Source organism: Phalaenopsis equestris, unplaced genomic scaffold (genome assembly GCF_001263595.1).
Source record: "Phalaenopsis equestris unplaced genomic scaffold, ASM126359v1 Scaffold000545, whole genome shotgun sequence".
Taxonomy (NCBI): domain Eukaryota; kingdom Viridiplantae; phylum Streptophyta; class Magnoliopsida; order Asparagales; family Orchidaceae; genus Phalaenopsis; species Phalaenopsis equestris.
In genome coordinates this window covers 727,512-735,427 of record NW_018164985.1, presented here as the reverse complement: position 1 = coordinate 735,427, position 7,916 = coordinate 727,512, and positions in this window count along the sequence as shown.

Here is a 7,916-nt window from a genome sequence, read left to right as displayed (position 1 = left end):
TTTTCCTTGATTTCTATCGAGAGTATTCTTAGGTAACTTCAATTATCTAAGATGTAATTAACTATAGGGGCTTGCCCTTATAGGAAGCTTTTCCCGAACCCAGCATAATATAAACCCTATTTAATTCCTTATATTAAATAGGAGAACTTGTCGGCCAATATATTGGTTTCGCAGACCAAACGGATGTCATAACTTTCTTTAGTTTATTTGATCGAGTCTCACTCTCAATTCTTGTGTTCATCCTTCAGGATAGATACATGATTTGAGATAAAGTGCTCTTTCATTTAAACTATGAAAATTATGGGGTCAGTTTGACTTCATCTTTTTCAAAACTAAAATTTTTTTTAATGTCCTTCCGAAGCGGGCAACGGGATTTCAATTCCGATGACCGACAGCTTCTTACGGGCAAACCCCACACCAAAAATAGTGCCGACAGCAAGTAGCAGACCCAAAACTGATCTAGGTCACCTCTGACCGTGATAATTTCTCCATCTCCAAGAAACTTGACAACAACATGGTAAGTAGAGACCATCACTCTGAAATTGTTTAACAACGGTCGACCGAATATAGCACTATTCATTGAGAGTGAATCCACTATGAGGAAATCTTCTATAAACGTAAATTGCTTCTCATTTTCTCCCAACCTTACTGAAAGTCCAACCACTTTCAGTGATTCATTCCTTTCACCTGAAATCCATACAACGGACCGACCAGTGCGGTCATCCGATCAGCAGTGAGGCTCAATTTATCAAATACCTACTTGAACAGTACATTCACAGAACTTCATGTATCATTGAGAATGCTTTCTATTTGGTAATTGTTGATTATCATTGTTATTACAATGGCATTGTCATATAAATTTCCCTTTGGGGTAAGATCCTTGTCAATGAAATAAATAGATGGATGACCCTTGGGTTTTGAGACGAAGGTTGCGGCGCAGATGTCCTCCATTTGTTGTCTCTTTTAGCTTGTCCTCCTGGGTGGTTCGCTTCCTCCAAAGAATGTAGGCACATAACCCGCAATGTGAATGGCGTTGGTGCAGATGGGCCCATCTGTCGTTCCACCTAAGGGAGCTTTGCCCTGCCTTTGGTTCGTGGCTCCAGAAGCGACAAATTCTTTCAAATTCCCCTCATTAATCAGCTCCTTGATCATGCTTTGCAGGTGTCTGCATTCTTTCGTATCGTGTCCATGATCTCTATGGTACTTATAATATTTTCTAATATCCTGAAGAAAAGTTCTAACCCTCATCAATGTCACTTCCCTAAATAACTCCTTACCCTGGAGGCGTCCACTATTTTTGTGGACACCCTGAGTTGGTTTCACGGGGTACCCCATGATTATACTGGGGGTGTTCACAATGATATGACGATCGGTGGTTCTAGGCCTTGGTTTGTCTCCTCCGATTATCATGAAGCTGGATGGAGTGATCGTCAGGGTGACCCTCGTAGTGAGGGCGGTTGGACGGTCGTGCACTTTGTTTGGGTTTTCCTCAGTTGTCTTATGACGGTCTCTTTTGGTATCTCTATTCAGCGAGCTCATAGGCACTCTCATGGGCGACGATATATTTGTTGGTCATTTCCAAAAGCTCGTCCAAGCTTTGCGGCTCTTTAAGTTTGAGGTTGAAACGAAGCCTCTTTAACCTTACTCTTTGTCTGCGCAGCCTAGGCCATGTCAAGCTTCAAGTACTTAACATCTAGTGTTTCGCTCTAGAAGCCTGCAATAAATGACCGTAAATTCTCGTTGGCTCCCTGCTTCAGTTTCCACTGAGATCAAGCTCTTTTATTAGGCCTCAAGCACTGACAAACTGCGAAAGAAAGACTCTTATGAGCTATGCAAAACAGATGAATACTCCCATGGGCAATCCGTCAAACCACCTTAATCTCAACGTTGTGAAGAAGAGCTCACATTTGAGGGCATTTGAATTTTTCAATAGGCATATGGATGATTCGAATGACACGAGGTGGTCATTAGGATTCGACCGTCATTTATAAAGCTCTAAGACCGACGTCTTGAATTTATTTAGAGGTTCAACTCCGAATATATGTAGGGATAAGGCATTTTTCAACTGCCTTTGTACCTCAGTCCGCACTGGTCAATTTCTCTCCTTCACGGGGGCTAATCCGACGTGGTCTTGGTATATACCGTATTGAAGTTCTTCCTGTAGGTGGATCACCCACATTTAGTTGTTGGCTAGTGGTTCACCTTAACGAGGGTTGAGTGTTCCTTGTTGTGCTGGCTCTTCTCCTGGAACTGGTGCCGCTGCTAGGGCGGCGACTACCCTAATTGCTTGTGCGATCTGTCTTGACATTTAGTTGGTGATATGAGTTCTCAAATCTTCTAGGCCTTGTTAAACGAATTCTTCCATAAATTCATGGGTGCATGTCGCTTCTCCTATGTTCCTCTGACTGACTCTCATTGTTTTTGTTGGTGGGTTTTTCCTCTTATTGACGACATGTTTTCACACTCGCTGCATTTTAAAGGATGTTGAATCCAAAAGTGTCCAGGTAACACACTTAATAATTTTGATAAGAAGTTATGTGAGAGAGAGAGAGAGAGAGAGAGCAGTAGAATACATTAAAAGAGGGTATCATTTATTCATGATATGAGCCCCTATTTATACACATAGGTCCCAACATTACAAAAGTACATATTAGTCCCTTCATTATTAACTTTTAAGGACACATTTTGGTAATTATAGAGTTATTCACATATAATACGACACTGGATCGATTCGAGCAATGAGAGTTGTCGACCGTCTGATAAATTTTGACTCGATTGATATCTAATCCGAAAGAGAGCTTTCTGTCGATCCTCTTAAGAACTGGTCCCCGCCCTACGCAACATCTTCTGCACGTTCCGTCGATCGTTCGGACAAGACGCCTCGCCTACATTCAGTTCAAGATGGTCGTCAAAAACTATGTCTGATCGTCACTGTCATCCTTCTGAGTCATTTATCTGTCTTGAGATTCATGCCGACATATTTTTATATATACACTAATACTAATTATCAATTAATATAATTATTTTTGTTATAAATTATTGTTATACTTTTTACTCACAAGAATCTTTGTGATAGTTATTATCATGACAAGATTTGGATTATTTTCATTTAAATAAAAATACAAAATTAATCTATTTTATCCTTTTTTTTTTTTTGGGTAACTAATAGTAAAATATATAATTTATGTACTCTTTTTTAAAAAAAAAAAAATAATTAAGAATTAGCTGCGGCTGTTAGTGTGTTTTTGACGTGCCAACTCACGTGGCGGAACGTGGCTTTAATGGTCAAGAGCAGAACGAGGGTGGAATGGTCGGTACACCGGACGGTCCCTTTTGCCGCTCCTACTCTGATTGGAGGACAAAAATTATAAAAGGAATTGCATATAAAATAAGTATTTGGGAATTTACTCCAACAAGGGCTGTCAATTTGGCTCGTTGTTCGTGAACAGCTCGTGTTCGGCTCGTTAAACAGCTCGTGTTCGGCTCGTTCGTTAAGCCTAACGAGCCGAACACGAACAAATTTTTATATAATTTTTTATATAACAATATATTAAATATATTATTTATATAATAATATATTATATATATTTATATCTAAATTTAAATCATAACAACTCATGTGACAATGTGGTTAGTGTCTTTTTTTGTATATATTTGATCCAGGTTCGAATCCCACACTTTACATCTATTTTTCCCAATTTTAGTTTAACGAACTAATTTCAAGCCGAACAAGAACACGAATATTTAAATCGAGCCGAACACGAACACACTGTTCACGAGCCGATTTCGAATTCGAGCCGATTTCGAACACGAGCTATTTCGAACGAGCCGAACATGAGCCAAGCCCGAGCTCGCTCAAGCTCGGCTCGTTTACAGCCCTAACTCCAACATGAGAAGGCTTTATTGACAACAAAATAAATAAATAAATAAATAAATAAATAAATAAATAAATAAATAAATAAATAAATAAATAAATAAATAAATAAATAAATAAATAAATAAATAAATAAATAAATAAATAAATAAATAAATAAATAAATAAATAAATAATTTTGAAAATATTTTCTTAATAATTTGTATTTATAGTTATGTATCATTAAGCATTTATTTATATTTGGAAAAAAAACACAAATTTTCAATGCAAAAATTGATGAAGGATGGATATAGTTTGATTTGTTAGCAGTCTTTTTTTTTTTTTTTTGTGAGAATTATTTCCAAAGCTTTTATTAAATTGCATTTCTAAAGAAAAATTCGAAATATTTTTTAATGTAAAATTTTTAGTTATATTATGATTTATGTATTTTAATACGTATTTTAAAAAGATCTTTTTTTGAAGATAAATATGTCTCTTAAAATAAGCTCGTAAGCCACGCTCTGTTATAGCCACACACTCTTGACCAATCCCTAAAAAGCTCTATTCCCATTTTCACTTCTCAATAGCCATGATTATTCACCACCTTGAAGTTATTTCAACCTAAAGCAACATCTACAAGCCTCCTAAAGTCTAATAAATCAAATCATTACACTAAATTTTCACCCACTAGTGCATTTATGATATACTTGAAATCAAGCTTTAATTCAACAAAATACTTTATTCTTAATATTCTCTCTTCGAACGAATTTTTTTTTTTTTTTTGTGCTAAAAGGACTATCTCTGACCTATAAAGATTCTTATAACAAGTGTTGACAAATTAAGTTACTTTCCTCGCAAATAATGCATATATATTTGGTGTTTAACATGAATCCCAAAGTATTTAGATCACACTCTCCCCCTCCCTCCTCCCTCCTCCCTCCTAGTCTTACATTTTAAGAAAAGATCAAAAGGGCTCCTTTTTCATCTTAATTTAGGAAAAATCAATATTATATACTAATTGAACCTTGGAAATATGTGAAAAACCTTTGTATTTGAGGAAGTGATTGATTATATGAAATAATAATGCAATTTTACACATATTTTAATTCCTCAAATGATTGCTATATAATTTATCTTCAATTTTTCATAAGAATCTTGGCAAAATCTGAATGTTGACATGCACGAATGCTAACTTCCTAAGAGAAACTATAATATACTTAATTTAATATTATATCAATCACAAAATAAAACTTTGCATCTCTGTTTTAGGATTAAAAGGTAGCAGTGCACATATGTCTAATTATCTCTTACATCCCATGTCACATTTTTTTATTAAAATTATTCCCAACAATACTTCTATTTAATGCTCCATCCATCACCAACAATTCACTTATGATCATAATCAATGATGTCGCATGTTTAAATCATTAATTTAAGGTGTTGGACTTCCTTAGTTATTACAAACACTTAGATATATACTAATATAGATTCTAGTTTGAGCACATCATCTTGGTTAGATCAAAAGTAGTAATACTCTTTCATTAGAGATAACAATATGGAATGTTCTAAATAAGAGACACAAGAACTACTTCAAAATTTATAAATAATATGTATTTTTAGTTCATTTTCACATATTTTCTAGCAACTAAAAACTTTATAAGAACTTCCTTAGCAGCAATCATAGGCTAAACCTCACACTTAAACCTCCCTTACACTTCCTCGAGACAATCATGATGTCAATGTCTATGCATAGGCCATTGTTCTTCCCCCTTTTAATGGATAAATCATTGCCCTTTGAAATTATACAGATGAATTTTAGGTTACTAGTGTGCTCATCAATAAGTATATTAATAAGTATTTCGGTAAGTGCTCAAATGCAATGATGTTTAAATACTCTTATATTTCATTCCATGTTACTAAAGATTATATGAATGGAAAGTACTGAATTGTGACTCAAAAGCTTGTTGTATTTATTTTGAATTATTTCTATGGGTTTTATATGCATTTATAAGAGTATAACCGGGTTGTACTCATGTATTTCTTAAGTATAACATGGTAGTACTCTATGTTTTTAAAGATTGCATGAATTAGAGTGCTGAATTGTGACTAGGGCTGTAAACGAGCCGAGCTTGAGCGAGCTCAGGCTTTGCTCGTGTTCGGCTCGTTCGAAATAGCTCGTGTTTGAAATCAGCTAGTGTGTGAATCGGCTCATGAATAGTGTGTTCGTGTTTGGCTCGATTTAAATATTTGTGTTCAGCTCAAAATTGGCTCGTTAAACTTACATTGAGAAAAATAGATGTAAAGTGTGAGATTCGAACCTTGATCAGTTATATACAAAAGAAGACACTAACTACATTGTCACATGAGGTGTTATGATTTAAACTTAGACATAAATATATATAATATATTATTATATAATATATTATTTATATAAAAACTTATATAAATTATTTATTATGTGTGCGTGTGTATAAACGAGCCAATTCGAGCCGAACACAAGCGAACAAACTTTTGTTCATGTTCGACTCATTTACATTCGAGCTTTAAAAATTTATTCGTGTTCGGCTCGTGTACTTAATGAACGAGCCGAACACGAGCTGTTCGCGAACAACGAGCTTTTTTGACAGCCCTAATTGTGACTCGTGCTTATAATGATTACATTGAATGATTTTTGTAGGTTTTAGGAGTACAATCAGACGATACTTCTGTATTTCTTGACTACAACATAGTTGCACTCCATACTTTTAAAGATCGCATGAATGAGAACTATTACTGATTTATAAATCAAAAGCTTGCAGTGATTATTTTCAATTATTTCTGTAAGATTTATGCAAACTTTACATATATCTTTTGGAGTAAAACTTGAGTGAACCCGAGGTTTGTTAGCATTTGAGTTGTTCGAAAATTTTTTTGCTTGTATTCTTCTCGTGTTCGAAATGGATTGTAAGGAATTTGTTCGTGTTTGGCTCGATTCAAATTCATTTGTTTGAGTTAAGCTCGTGTTAGGCTCGAAATAATAATTTATTAAAATTTAATCAACAAAATAATATAATTCAATTACAAATTTTTTTTATTTTTTTTAATTTTAAAACTCTTTTAATAAGGAATAAAACCAAAAACCAAGAGCCCGTTTGGGAGGGCGGTGGGTATGCTGCGCGGTGCTGCGCAGCCAAATTTTTTTTTTTTCGACGTTTGTTTCGGCGGTGAGGCAGTCGCATCCCGCGATTTGTAGGGGAAAGCGGGAAGCTGGGCATGTGCCGCTGCCCAGCTTCCTCGACGCCACTTTTACCTCGCTGCCCCTTTTACGAAACCCTATCCGATACTCGATTTTCCCGTCCGCTTGAGGATGAAGGCAAGATATACATAAACAGATTTTAGCATATATGTTTACAAATAAACAAAATTATTTTTATAGTAAATCAATTAAACTTTTAAATTGCTGCTATAAATATATATAAACACAAAATATCATACTTTTAAATATTTTTATAGGAATTTAAAATATATATATAAACACGTATATAAAACTTTAATTTATTTCATATGAATAATTAATACATAATATTTTTAAAATTTTTACATATATTACACCTCCACATATAAATACATAATAATTTTTTTACAGTTTTAACAAATAGGGGCAGTTTGGTCATTTTTACAGAAAAAACTACCTCGCAGCTGTTTTCACACAGCTACACCAAACAGACAGTCAGCTTCCCCGCCGCAGCTTCCTGGGCAGCGCAGCTGCAACTGCAAAGCTGAAAAGCTGCAGTTGCGCCAAACGGACCCTAAATGAAACATGCAAACCACACAATTCTTATGTACTTACATATCCAACATTATTAATTTAATGTGGGCCAATGATTGGGGAATGAGAAAAGAAATAAAAGTCAAGGGGTAAAAGCAAATTAACTTCTTAGGGGTATTTACATGCATGCCACCCAATTCTTATGTATTTGCATATCCAACACAAAATTATTTTTTTTTATTTACAGCCCTAGCTAAAATTATTTAAAATTAAAAAATGTAATAATTATTTTAAATAAAATATAAATGTTTAATA